Below are 13,612 nucleotides of genomic sequence, written 5' to 3' on the forward strand. Positions count from 1 at the left end.
AGTGAAGACGACCAATGCCACTGGAATAACTTTTTTAAAAGACCTTTCCTTCCCCTATTCCTCCTTCTTGTTTCATCAAATTGGAATAACTCCCAATTTTAAAGGACTCACAGACTGAATTGTACTTTCCCAGCCACTGTTTGTCCAGTGAGTTAAACAAACACATACGTAGTCAGAAAACATCTCTCCTTTTGTATATGTGGCTTTTTATGTGTATTAAGATAATATCGTTATTCTTTGCTTAAATCTATGATTATCATATCTTTATAAATATATCTATGTATTAGAGGTATAGATTGCTTTGAGTAGTATAGACATTTTAACAATGTTTATTCTTGCAATCCATGAGCATGGAATGCTTTTCCATTTCTTTGTGTCCTCCTCAATTTCTTTCATGAGTGTTCTATAGTTTTCAGAGTAATGTACATTTATAGTGGATGACAATTTCTAAGACATGGTTAAGTGATGTGATAATGATTATGATCAACAATTTTTGTTCAAGAACTGATTAGATTTGAACAAATAAAAATTGTTGATCTTTATATTGTTCATTTTTCCAAATATTATTAATTCAATAATATAAATTAAAATCATATTTACATCATTAGTTACTATTCAAAATGGTCAATGATCCCCGGGATTCTTAAAATTATTCAATTTGTTAACAGAAATTGAAGAAAAAGGCAAGTATGTGCCGAAGTAGAGAGAAAGAGAAAAGTCATATAGATCAGGAAGAATCTGAGGACCTTGAGGCCCTCAGCAATGAGCTTGGAAGTTCAAGAATAAGAGAATCTGCAAGTTAGGTGGAGAATTTTTATCAAGAACAAAAGAGCATTGATTTGAATAAAAACTACGTGATGTGACTAAAACTTTCACTAGGGATTATCCTATTGAGTAGACAAAAGAGGACAAATGAAATTAATTTTTTTCTCAGAGGAATACAGAAGAATATTTTGCAAGATTTTGATTATGAAGAGTGAGAGGAGAGGAGATGGGGAAGACTGAAAATCGTGCCCAAGGGCCTGGAAAGATGATGGTTGAAGTCATTCAAGAGAAGGAATAGTGAGAGAACATTTAAAGGAAAACAGATGGTCTAAGGTCAAACATGATAATAGCCATAGTAGAGAGGTTATTAATGCAAATTTTGAAATTATAACATTGTGTAGTACATTTTGTGTCACCAATGTTTTCATGTGAATGTTACCTCATTTGACTTGATAGACAAGAAGAATGGCCATGCAAAAGCAAGAAGAAAAGATGAGGTCACCCAAACGATAAATTATAATTTGGACTGTTAGGAAAGATTAGAAAATAGCTAATGCCATTTATTTAATGCTACCCTATGTCCTTGACATGTTAGGTTTTCCAAAATCTGGGGGGTTTTTTGTTTTTTTTGTTTTTTTTTTTAATTTTTTTAACGTTTATTTAGAGACAGAGAGAGACAGAGCATGAACAGGGGAGGGGCAGAGAGAGAGGGAGACACAGAATCTGAAACAGGCTCCAGGCTCTGAGCTGTCAGCACAGAGCCCGACGCGGGGCTCGAACTCACGAACCGTGAGATCATGACCTGAGCCGAAGTCGGACGCTTAACCAAGCCAGCCAGGCGCCCCCCAAAATCTGTTTTTTTAACCTTCACAATAAATTTTCAGACAGTCACTGTGGATCCATTTTGCAGAAGAGGAAACTGAGATTCACAGAGTTCTTGCAACTTGCCCAAGATCACATAATTAGGAAACAACAGAACTAGCATTCATCCCAGATGTGACTGGCTAGAAACGTAATTTATTAAGAAATCCTGGATCAATAAAAGCTGAGGGACCTTTCTGAAATAATGACAACAAAATAAAATTTCCTGGCTACTCATTTGCCATTCAACACTGTGATTTTAAATTAAAAAGTAAATGAATAAAAAATAATCCATAGATAGTTATTAAAAAAATTTTAACTGTGTATGACAGAATTTAACTAGACCTATTGTGGTGATCATTTTGCAATATACACAAATATTGAATAATTATGTTATACACCTGAAAGAAATATAATATGTCAATCATAGCTCAATTTAAAAAAGTAATCTATAAATCCTATGAATGAAGGAAAAGATAAAGTTAGGTGAATACATTTATTGAGTGTGTTCTATCAGGTACTTTACATCATTACCTTCACAGTTTCCCTGATTTTACAATTTCATTCCCTCACTTGTTCTTGTATTACCTAGGGGCTCAACAACAGAAGTAGGATACATGGTGTACATATTTCCCTTCCCACAGATGGATGGAAGTGAGAATAATAGCAGCTGACATTAACTGTGTGTAGTGCTTCTATATACCAGGACTATTCTAAGCACTTTACACATATTAACACAGGTAGTCTTCACAATGACATAATGAAGGGAGTACATTATGATCTTCGTTTTATCAATGAGTGAAAGAAGGTTCAGGGTAATTAAGGAGGTTCCAGAAGTTTTCAAAGATAAAGAGGCAACAGATCCAGGATTTGGATGGAGGTCCTCTACCTTTGCAGCCTCTGCTGTTAGGTGATACATTGTACTGACTTTGCACAAGTTAACAAAGGACATTTAGTGCCCCTACCATGGTTCCAGAAACCTGCAGAGGTCTGGAGTAGAAAAAACAATGTTCACCATTAAAAACAAACAAACAGAAAATAAAAACAGGTAAGAAGCTGCATTTCTGACTGCGATCCAGTCCCTACCAACAAAATGAAACAAAACAAATACATAACACAGAACAACTTACATATGTTTATGCTTATTATTTTACAAGTTTTTAGATACATGGAAGAAAAGAGATTTCACAAATATCATAACAAAGAGCAGTTAAATTAAGAACATAGATAACTCCTGTGTATTTTTTCATATCCAGCATTGAAATGCCAAGAAAGACTCTGAGAATGTCTAATTTTAAACAATCAAAGGGTGAACATACCTGAATATTCAGACAAACAGAAGAGGAGAAGAGGACGATGCTCTTTTGTTCCCTGGTATAATATGAAGAATTTATTTCTTAAAAATATGAATATCAGTGAAATTAATACTAGCCATAATTAATCATATAAAGTAATTCCAGGATCTTTTTTTCTCATTCTGAAGGCAAAGATATGTGGTTTTATGCTTAACTCTATACTTCTTTATCAACTGATGCTTCTTCCTTGTGTTGCAATAATGATATAAAAATTTTGAATCATAATTTTACTTAGGCATAAATAAAAACCTTAAAAAAGTGATACAATCCTTATAAAAACTGTTTCTGCTAAATATAGACTGGAAGAATTGAAACATGCTACCTGACATTGGATTTTTGTTGAAAATTACACTTAGGGTCCAAATATCGGACAAAGAAATACTGCATACGTCACCCCATTCAGTTCTGTAAAGTTAGACATTCTGAAAAGTTCCTCTGATGCCATTAATTCTATATACAAATTCTCCTTCCCCCTCCTACCCTTTGCACACAGCCACTACACAAAGCAAATTCCATGATAGCATCCTTATTCCCAACTGTCAGAATTTAAGAAAAAATATTTTCTTATCATTAATAATATGGTTGTCAAGATAATATTAAAAAAAATCAGTTGAGAAGGCTAAAAATAGTATCTATATCTAATGTGAGGGTGGGGGTTGGATCTCTTTCTCTATCTCCTAAAATCTACTATGGGTTTAGAGATCTTACATTGTGTCAGTATCAAATTTTGAAAGTAATGCCAAGAAGATCTCTCATACTCTCTGCTAAATTCCTTAAAAAATTAAATCATTTGCCTAATTTAATTTATAAATTAATTGACACTTTTATAATGTATTACTCTCAAGATTCTATTTGAAAAGCCATAATTTGTGGGTTAAATGAATAATTTTTTTTCTTTTTTTTTTTTTTTTTTATATATTTCTCACTGTATGCATATACATTTTGTTTATCCATTCATCAGTTGAGGCCATTTGGGTTGTTTCCACTTTTTGGTTATTATGAATAATGCTGCTGTGAACATTTATGTACAAGTTTTTGTGCGAACACATGTTTCCAATTCTCTTGGTTATATTCTTAGGAGTGGCTAATGTTTCCTTTATCTTTACTTTATTTTATTTTTGGGACAGAGAGAGACAGAGCATGAACGGGGGAGGGGCAGAGAGAGAGGGAGACACAGAATCGGAAACAGGCTCCAGGCTCCGAGCCATCAGCCCAGAGCCTGACGCGGGGCTCGAACTCACGGACCGTGAGATCGTGACCTGGCTGAAGTCGGACGCTTAACCGACTGCGCCACCCAGGCGCCCCAATGAATAATTAAATCATGTCCTACAGGTGTGTTTCATTGTGGTTAATCCTTTTACTAAAGATCTGAGGAAAAACGAAGGCCTTTCCTGATATAACCCATTTATTGACTGACTCTTTGTGAATCAGGACAAATATCATTTCCTCAGAACAGCCTTCCCAAACTTTCTCTATAACATATTCTCTCATCCCTCTTCTCCATTGAGTTAATCTTCATTCTACTAGCCTGTTTGGTTTATTTTCTTAAATTATTTTCATCTTTTCATTTATTTGCTTACAAATTAACGGTTTGTTTGCTTCCATGAAAATGTAGGCTCTATAATGCCAAGGATATTTTATCCTTGCTGACTGCTATCTCCCCAGTGCCTGGAGATAGACGCTCAGTAAATATTGCTTGAACAAATGAATTCAATCATGGAAATATTAATGATTGGCGATGATGATATGGAATATTTTTGTTTTAGGTATGCAATGTTATTCTTGTTTGCTGATGTTGCCACAATTATCTACCTGTTATTTTCAGTTTTACTAGCTATTGGAGGCAACTTATAATGATGTGTCAGTCAAGTAACGTGTGTGTAAGCATACTAAAGATTAATATGACAGATGGAGTTATTCCAGTGGTAAGGTTAAACTATTTATCTATCTACACATTTATTGACTCAACAAACATTTATTGAGTACTTCACATCAGTCAACTTGCTAGGTGCTGAAGATACAGTATGGATAAAATAAACAGAAATATATATAGTGTGTACCATCACAAAGCTTGTGATATGTTTGTGGAGACGTTGAACATAACACAAAAAATACCTAAAATTATATATTTTTTATAAAAGTAGTAATATGTAATATCTCACCCAGCCTAAGAAAAGAGGAAGACAGGATGGTAAGGCTTCCCTGGGGAAGTCACATTTAGAGGGAGCTCCAAGGCAGACAAACAAGCAGGTGCAGTTAAGGAGATTATTCCCAGAGGAGTGACCTAGATTTGGAAAATCAGTTAAATGTGATACCTACTTTACTACACTACATTTACTACATACCTGTACTATATTAAAATTTTGTCCTCAACATGGTTATGCATAGCTACAAATACATTATAGGGAATTAAAATAATTTATCAGTGGTATCTTCCAACTAGCCTATAAAAGTAAAAAGTTTAGAAGTATGACTTAGAACTCTTTTGACCTAATTGTATTACAATGATTTTATAGCCAAAGACTCATTTAATGGTATCCTTTTAGAACACCCAGCATAATTTTACAAGCAGGAGTTTTCCACTCTTTTCAGAAATGTATCTATTTTTCATTTTCATGAAGGGACAATATTGACATCTGAAATTCCCACAAAATTATAGGGAGTCAGAGATCCTCATTAGGACTGGGTAGTTTATCAAATCCAAACTCATTAAAACAGAGAGTAGAATAGTAGAATGGTCATTACCAGGAGTTCTGGGGTACAGAAATTGAGGAGATGTTTAGGATACAAACTTGCAAACAGTAGATAAAGTTCTGGAGATGTAATGTACAGCACAGTGATTACATACAACAATACTGTATTATAAACTCAAAGCTGGTAAGAGCCTATATCTTAATTGTTCCCACCATAAAAAGAAATGATAATTATGTAAAGTGGTTGCGTGTTAGCTAATGCTACAGTGGGAATCCTAGTGCAATACAGAACTATATTGAATCAACTCAGGTACATCTTAAACTTAGGCAATGTTATGTGCTAATTATATTTCAATACTTGATTTTTTAAAGATGGATCAGTTTATCAAGAATAATCAGTTGGATAGCAATGGTTTAAGAAGATAGACACTGCCTACTTTATGTAAGTCTCTGAATGCAAATTGCCAAAAAGGACAATGGCCTGGCATGGTGACTTTAATGGGTTCTTTCCCTTTGAATCTACTCCTTTTCTCATAACCAAATGGTTCCAAGCAATCAGGAAGTTAATTTTGGCTTTAGGAAACTTCTTTTTGTTCCCTGACCAAGAGGAAAGACTTTTAATAAAAAAATAAATATTTTGGGAACAAAATAATATTTTTACTATTCCTAATTATGATTTAAAGTGAACAAGTACATGCTCATTTAATACAAATAATATGGAGTTCTAAATACTTAACTTTCACTCTGAAGTATAGAGAAAAGTGAAAGTAAAACTTTCAAATGTTGCTTTTTGGTCTGATGTATTAAAATGTAAGAGCATTCTTATCTAAAGAAATAAAAAACCTGAAAATACACTATGATTCATTAAGTATAGGTAACATTTTTCTAACACATAGGAGTATATTTCTTTTCAGTTTAAGTGCGGTCACCATTACAACACAAGAAAACACAGAACTAACTCAAATATTTTAATATCCAAGAATGTAACACAGATTTTTATAAGGAAGATATGGTTCTCTTAAAGGCAGAAGCATCCCATTCCCATTCATATTGGCTAAATGTAATATAAAGTGCTGGTTACTTCAAAAAGTCTCACGTGTTATTTAAAAAAACAAGCCAGATCCCTTATAGTACAGTAGAAGGGAAATAAACTTAAGGACTAGTATAATTATAGGATTCCTTTCCTTTTTGTCTTCTAAAGATGACATTGGAAGAAATCTGAAAATCACAGTTTTACTCAAAAAAAGTGTACATATCCCTCTAAATTGTGTAAGAATATTTTTCCTCCTGAGAATACTTTGGCTAGCTTATTTTCCTCATCCTTTATGTTACACGGAAATAGAGGCTTCATAATTTTTGGTTTCCTTTTGGTTTGGAACATTAGGGCACTTTGCAAAGATTCACAGCTGGCCAATTTTTCCCTAGCTTAATGAATATTCATCACCATTTGCAAAGATAGAATGACAAGGAAAACCCAGTTCTCTTAATATATAACAGAGTCTGGCCCACTCCTAATGATTGCTTCCTGTTTTTGAACACTGAATTACTCTAGTAGGGAATTAATGAAAGAAAACTTCTCTGTAAAAGAGGAAAAAAATTTAAAAATTAAAAAAAACAGTTGGAGGAGTAGGAATTGGTGTGATTATAAAAAGCATTCAAGAAGTTTAATCTCAAAAATGTTTACTGTTTCAGTTACTATTCCACTTGCTCTGCAATTGTGTTGTAACTCACAAATACAACTTATTGCATTAATATTAGTATGTGTTCATCTTAATTCACTTGAATGAATTCTGAAGTAGACTAAAAGAATGGTCACTTTGAACTTCAATACAAAAAACTACTACAGTGTTATACTATTAATTATTGAAAATAAAACATGCTTCATTGTCAAAACCCTCAGATCTTAATGACATTGAAGATCCTTTTTTAAAATTAAAAAAAAATAAAATAAAATAAAATTTTTTTAAGTTTATTTATTTTGAGAGAGAGAGAGAGGGAGGGAGGGGCAAGAGAGAGGAAGAGAGAGAATCCCAAGCAGGCTCCTTGCTGTCAGTGCAGAGCCCAACACAGGCTCTATCTCATGAACCATAAGATCATGACCTGAGCTGAAATCAAGAGTCGGACATTTAACCAATTGAGCCACCCAGGCACCTGGACACTGAAGTCCTTATTTGCGTAATGTAGTAGAGTCTTTTTCAAATAAATTATGATTACTGGAGTGACATCAGGAGATTTTTAAAACACCAAACATGTGGATATTGTATCTAACATCATTCAATTTTTAGGTTAAGAGTATTACTGAATTCAGAAAAAAAAAAAGCTCATAAAAACCTCTATTGCAGTAATGTAAAGTACAGTTTCATTTAAAATAAAACAAAAAAGTAAAACAACACAAAAACAAGTACTCACAAGAAAAAGCAATTTCTCATTTTATTTCTTTGCCTTTTTCTCATAAGGTCTTTTTTCTTTTATATTTGAAAATTGTTGAAAGTAAAGAATCATTATAAAATTGTATAATATACAATAATAACAGAAAACATTAAATGTGGAAACATTCCCTAGTGGGATATTGGTTCACCTAAAACATACAAAGTATAGTATACATGAAAAAGGAAAATAATAGGAACATTTAAAAGTTTATTTAAAATCTTACTAGATTATTATTGAAAGGAATTACATAAAATGAAGCAAACTGTGTAATTATTGATATAAAAGACAAATATTTAAATCAGATATCATTCTAACTAAAAACCAATATATTTTCATGTTCTTATCATCTCAAACTATTAAATAATAATTCTACACATAACTCTACTCCCTGGTGATTCTTTCACCGTGTTATAAGGCTGCTAAGTTTAAAACACACACACACGCGCGCGCGCGCGCGCGCACACACACACACACACACACACACACTCACACACAAGGTCTTTAGACTTTCCTGAATACTACAACAACAAACTATTTTTATTCAGACACTTTATATGGGAGAAAGCTATTTTTAGGATGAATCACATCCTGGTCTTCAAAAACAATGGGATAAAACTGGGTACTAAATACAGGGGCAATATTTCCACTGTGAAAGGAAATGTGTGTGTGTGTGTGTGTGTGTGTGTGTGTGTGTGTGTGTGTGTGTGTGCATGCACATGTGCCTGCACACATCTCTCCAAAAAACTATCTATAATTGAATCCACTATATATTTTGTAATCCATTTTATCACATGAATACTTTGGTTTTAAATGATTCCAAATTATTCATTTTTACTTGCTTCTCCTGGGTTCTTCAACAAATAACATTATATTAGTTATTAATGTCTGTATTTTGTTTTTAAAGTAGAGTTATTATTGCCAAATAAAGGATTATTAGGTTTACCTACTGTGTACCTATTTGTCCTCCTGAGTAACACTGAAATTTCCCTTCAAATCTTACAGAAATGTGTCCTTTACCAAAGGAAAATGGAATTCCTGTAAATCCAATGGTCTAGGACAGCTTGCAAACAGATGGGAGAGTCCTGCTGCTTTTGAACTTTTGCCACACAGAGTTAGTATACACAGAAAAGCACTCTTCCATGGTCACTTGTTTGTGTTTTCTCTAAATGGAGGTGTTGGTGTCCGGATGCATATTCTAAATGATCTTTTTGCTTTTTAAAAAAATACAAAGAAGTCCTGCCAAATAAAAAGTCTAAAAATAATACACATCGTAGTGAATGGGTATCTGTTTCTAATAACAACATGACATCTATAATATTTACCTATTTTTTCCTAGTAACAGAAAAAATTAGAAATTACTATGAAAGTTGTGAATGAAAAGAAACTTAAGAACAGTATTTTTGTTTGCTTCAGGTCAATATTTAACTTTCATTTAAAATTATTTTGCAATGTTAAAAATATAGTTCTGAAATTAACAGAAAATATGAATACACTATGTGATGCTCTACAGAAAATTTAGGCATCAAGTATAAAAGATTTTCATTCCAGTTGGAAATGTTTTTTCTAATGGCTAGATATTAGAAGTGGAAATTGTAAGAAGTATTTTTAGAGTACATATATCCTTAATTCACCAACTAAATTGTAGTGCTATTATACTTGAACATTTCATGCTTAAACATACTTTTTATAAATGCACTGTTATTAAAATTGAAATTCCCTTTTTGAAACAACATACAGATTTTGGTTTTGTCATTTGAAAATCTTAATTACATGGCCATTATCCAGATAATTAGCAAAAGCACTGCAGACTTGGTTAAAATAAAATATTAGAAACAAATTTGTTATATACTACAATATTACTTTTTTCAAAATCTCAGAACTTTGTTATAATAGCTAAAAAGAAAACAAAATTTCCTTAGAGAAACTAGTGAATCTAAAATATACTGTGATATGCTTTTTGAATATAGAGATGAAATTAGACAATGACCTTAGGAGGTTTCTTTTTGGTACTGAAGTGTTTAAAATAACATTTCTTAAACAAAACTTTCAACCATGATATCGGTATATAAGCCTATTGTTCTCAATGAACAAAGGATTGGGTAAAGATGATCTTCAATAATCAATTCTCCTAATTGAGCAATGTTGATTCTTGATCTTTATACCAGTAAGATTTAGAAGTGCTGCTTTACTGGGCACAATACACCTTGATTAAATTTAAGACAGAAGAATGTAAACAAATATAATTAGAAAGCATGGAATGTGGGGCACCTGGGTGGCTCAGTTGGTTAAATGTCCAACTTCGGCTCAGGTCATGATCTCATGGTTCATGGGTTCAAGCCCCGTGTCGGACTTTGTGCTGACAGCTCAGAGCCTGGAGCCTGCTACAGATTCTTTGTCTCCCTCTCTCTCTCCCCCTCCCCTGCTTGTGCTGGCTCTCTCTCTCTCTCTCTCTCTCAAAGGTAAATAAACATTAAAAAAAAACATTAAAAAAAAAGCATGGAAATGTGACTCAAATAATTAAGAAGCTAAATTGTGTACGGCCAAAGGAAACATGTGTTTATGAGGAAAAAGGAAATGATAATTTCATTTTGTAGGAGAAATTTTCTCTCCTGCCTAAAGCGCTTCAAAAAATGAGAAACAGAGACATTGGGGATGGGTAGGAAAGTGCTCATAATGTGTATTTTTTTTAGAGTGGACTTCTGATTTTGCCCCTGTGCAAATGTGACTATGTGGCAGAAATTCTTCAAATTCTCTGCGTTGGCAACTTTCTGACAGGCTTGCAGGGTAGATGAGGTTTTGCGGCACCTACTTCCTCTAAGGATGAGGCCACAACTCAGAGAATCCTTCTGCCATTGCAACAGCAAAAGAATTGTGTTCCTTTTGGCTATAATGGTCACCCCAGTCACTACCATTCAAGTGCAAAATTGTATGCTTTGTTGGAGTACTAAAAATTTTTAATCTATGTTGGGGTAAGTAATATTTGTACATTTGTTTAATAAAAATCACTTGAGAGCCTAGGATACTATCCTATCCCTGTCCTTGAACAGTTCAAACTCATGTAAAATTGTTGCAGTTTCATCACATAGGAAAAAGGCAGTGGAACTAAGATGGCTAGGTTATGAATACATCATACTGAACTTTGTTTAATTTTTTTAATGTTTATTTTCGAGAGAGAGAGAGAGAGAGAGAGAGAGAGGCAGAGTGGGAGCAGGTGAGGGGCAGAGAGAGGAGTCACAGGCTCCAGGCTCCGAACTGTCAGCACAGAGCCCGACATGGGGTTCGAACCCATGGACTACAAGATCATGACCTGAGCAAAAGCTGGATGCTTAACTGACTGAGCCACCCCAGCACCCCCATCATATTGACCTTTAAATGCCATGCTACAACCTTTGGCAATAAAAAGAAAATGTCAAAAGATCTGAGTTCCAACAGGACAAATCTGATAGCCATGTAAAGTCTCATTCCGATTCTGAGCATAACAAAATATCTTTACCTAGAAGGAATGCTATCTAAGACTTCAGAATCCATTCCCAACATCCTTTTAAAGCTATTGTGCATCTTTTGTGGACTTATTCTGTCTCTAATTCTGGCCTTCTGTGACTCTCATTTTGGTTCTGATTCTTAGACCCTGCTCTTGGCCTTTGTTCTCCTTGTTGAAACCTTACTGGCTCTGCCTCTTGTCCATATGACTTGCTCATGTTCATGTTGGCTTGGGTTATCTGAGAGAAGTAATGGCTATATTGCTGCCTGGTAGTTCCCTTCTTTGGGTGTTATTTCCTTCAGGTGATGTGTAGTTATACTGCAGGGAATTATTTCAAAGATTAAAATGTGATAAGGAGGGTAAAAACAATATTGTTTTCATACTTTTTATTTGTTTTATTGGCTACTGTCCCTGCTACAGAGACAGTTGATTAGTTTCTTGGGTCTACATTTCTCCACAGCTAACTGGTGCACCCACCCTCCCTGGTTCTTTGAGGTATACCCTTCCTCTCCTCTCAGACCCTTTTATCAAGTTCAGGTTTCTGTCTGGGCTGCACTTTGCTGCCCTCTTCTGCTCTACAGTCATCATAGTTTTGATCTGGCAGAAACGAATCTCTCTAAAATTAACTCTGTTCAGGTTCTACTATTGCCACCTTTTATATTCCTGCCTACAGTAATAGTTGCTATTTCTATTATATTTAGCAGGCTGAATATATACAATTACAGGGCAAAGCCCTGTATTTGTCTACCTTTTAATTAATGGTAGCAATAAAAGTTAACCTATTTCCATGATCATTTCAAATCTGTCCCAAATTCCAGAAGTGATCTATAATTTAATCAGGATTCAAGATAAAAGCATAAATAGGTACATAATAATTATTATAAACATATTAAGTTTCTTATTTGGGGGTTGCACAAAAAAAATCCTAAAATGCCATAGATATATTTGTCCATTCATCCACTCAACAGATATTTATGTTTATTACTATCCTGTAGAATGTATAATTTATTCTTTCATTTAACCAACAAAAAGCAAAATGACAAGAGAGTTAGGTGAAAAAACTGTAGAGGACAGTGAAGTAATTGTGCCTACAGAAGTCAGACTAAACTCCATCCTGAATACCTGCAGTGCATTACCAAGGAAGCAGAGAAGATATAAAGACAGGATAAAAACATTTTAGGCAGAGACAATGGCAAATTCAAAGACACAAAGTCATGTCATTGAAAGAAATTACTTCTTCATGACTATTACATAAAAAATATTCTTAAAGACATGGGAAATAAGGCTAGAAAAAAAGGCATGAATCAGATCATGAAGGTATTTGAATTTTTAGTAAAAAGACCTTGATTCAAACCTGTAAGCAGCTAAACAACGGGCATCCATTAAACCACTGTTAGTAGAGAAGTGATGTGATCAAAATAGCATGTGGGAGGGGCACCTGCGTGGCCAGTCAGTTGGGCGTCCAACTTCGGCTCAGGTCATGATCTCACAGTTTGTGGTTTCGAGCCCCGCATCAGGGTCTGTGCTGACAGCTTAGAGCCTGAAGCCTGCTTCAGATTCTGTGTCTCTCTCTCTCTGCCCCTGCCCTGTGTGCATTCTGTCTCTCTCTCAAAAATAAATAAGCATTAAAAAAAGTTTTAAAAGCACATTGGAATTGTATGTCTGACAACTGTTTGACTCATCAGCTGAAGGAGAGGATGAAGGCAGTGGCAATTAGAATAGGGGTGCAAAAGGCAGAATGATACAGACTTAGGTTGAAGGTAACTTGAATCTTAAATGAACCAATAGATAATGTAAAATAAGACACCCAAATTGCACATTTGACCACAATGCAATAAAACTAGAAATTAATAGCAAAATAATGAACACTCAGATTCAGACCTCTTGGAGATGTTGGGTATCTACCCATCTCCATGCCATTTTGCAAATGTGGAAGACACAGAGAAAATTTCAAACATTTTAAAATCAGAGGATTTTTCTAAAATCTAATGTTGTTTTTTTTTAATCTAATACCATGACAATCAAAT

The sequence above is a fragment of the Panthera onca genome, chromosome C1 (genome assembly GCF_046562875.1).
Source record: "Panthera onca isolate mPanOnc1 chromosome C1, mPanOnc1 haplotype 2, whole genome shotgun sequence".
NCBI lineage: Eukaryota > Metazoa > Chordata > Mammalia > Carnivora > Felidae > Panthera > Panthera onca.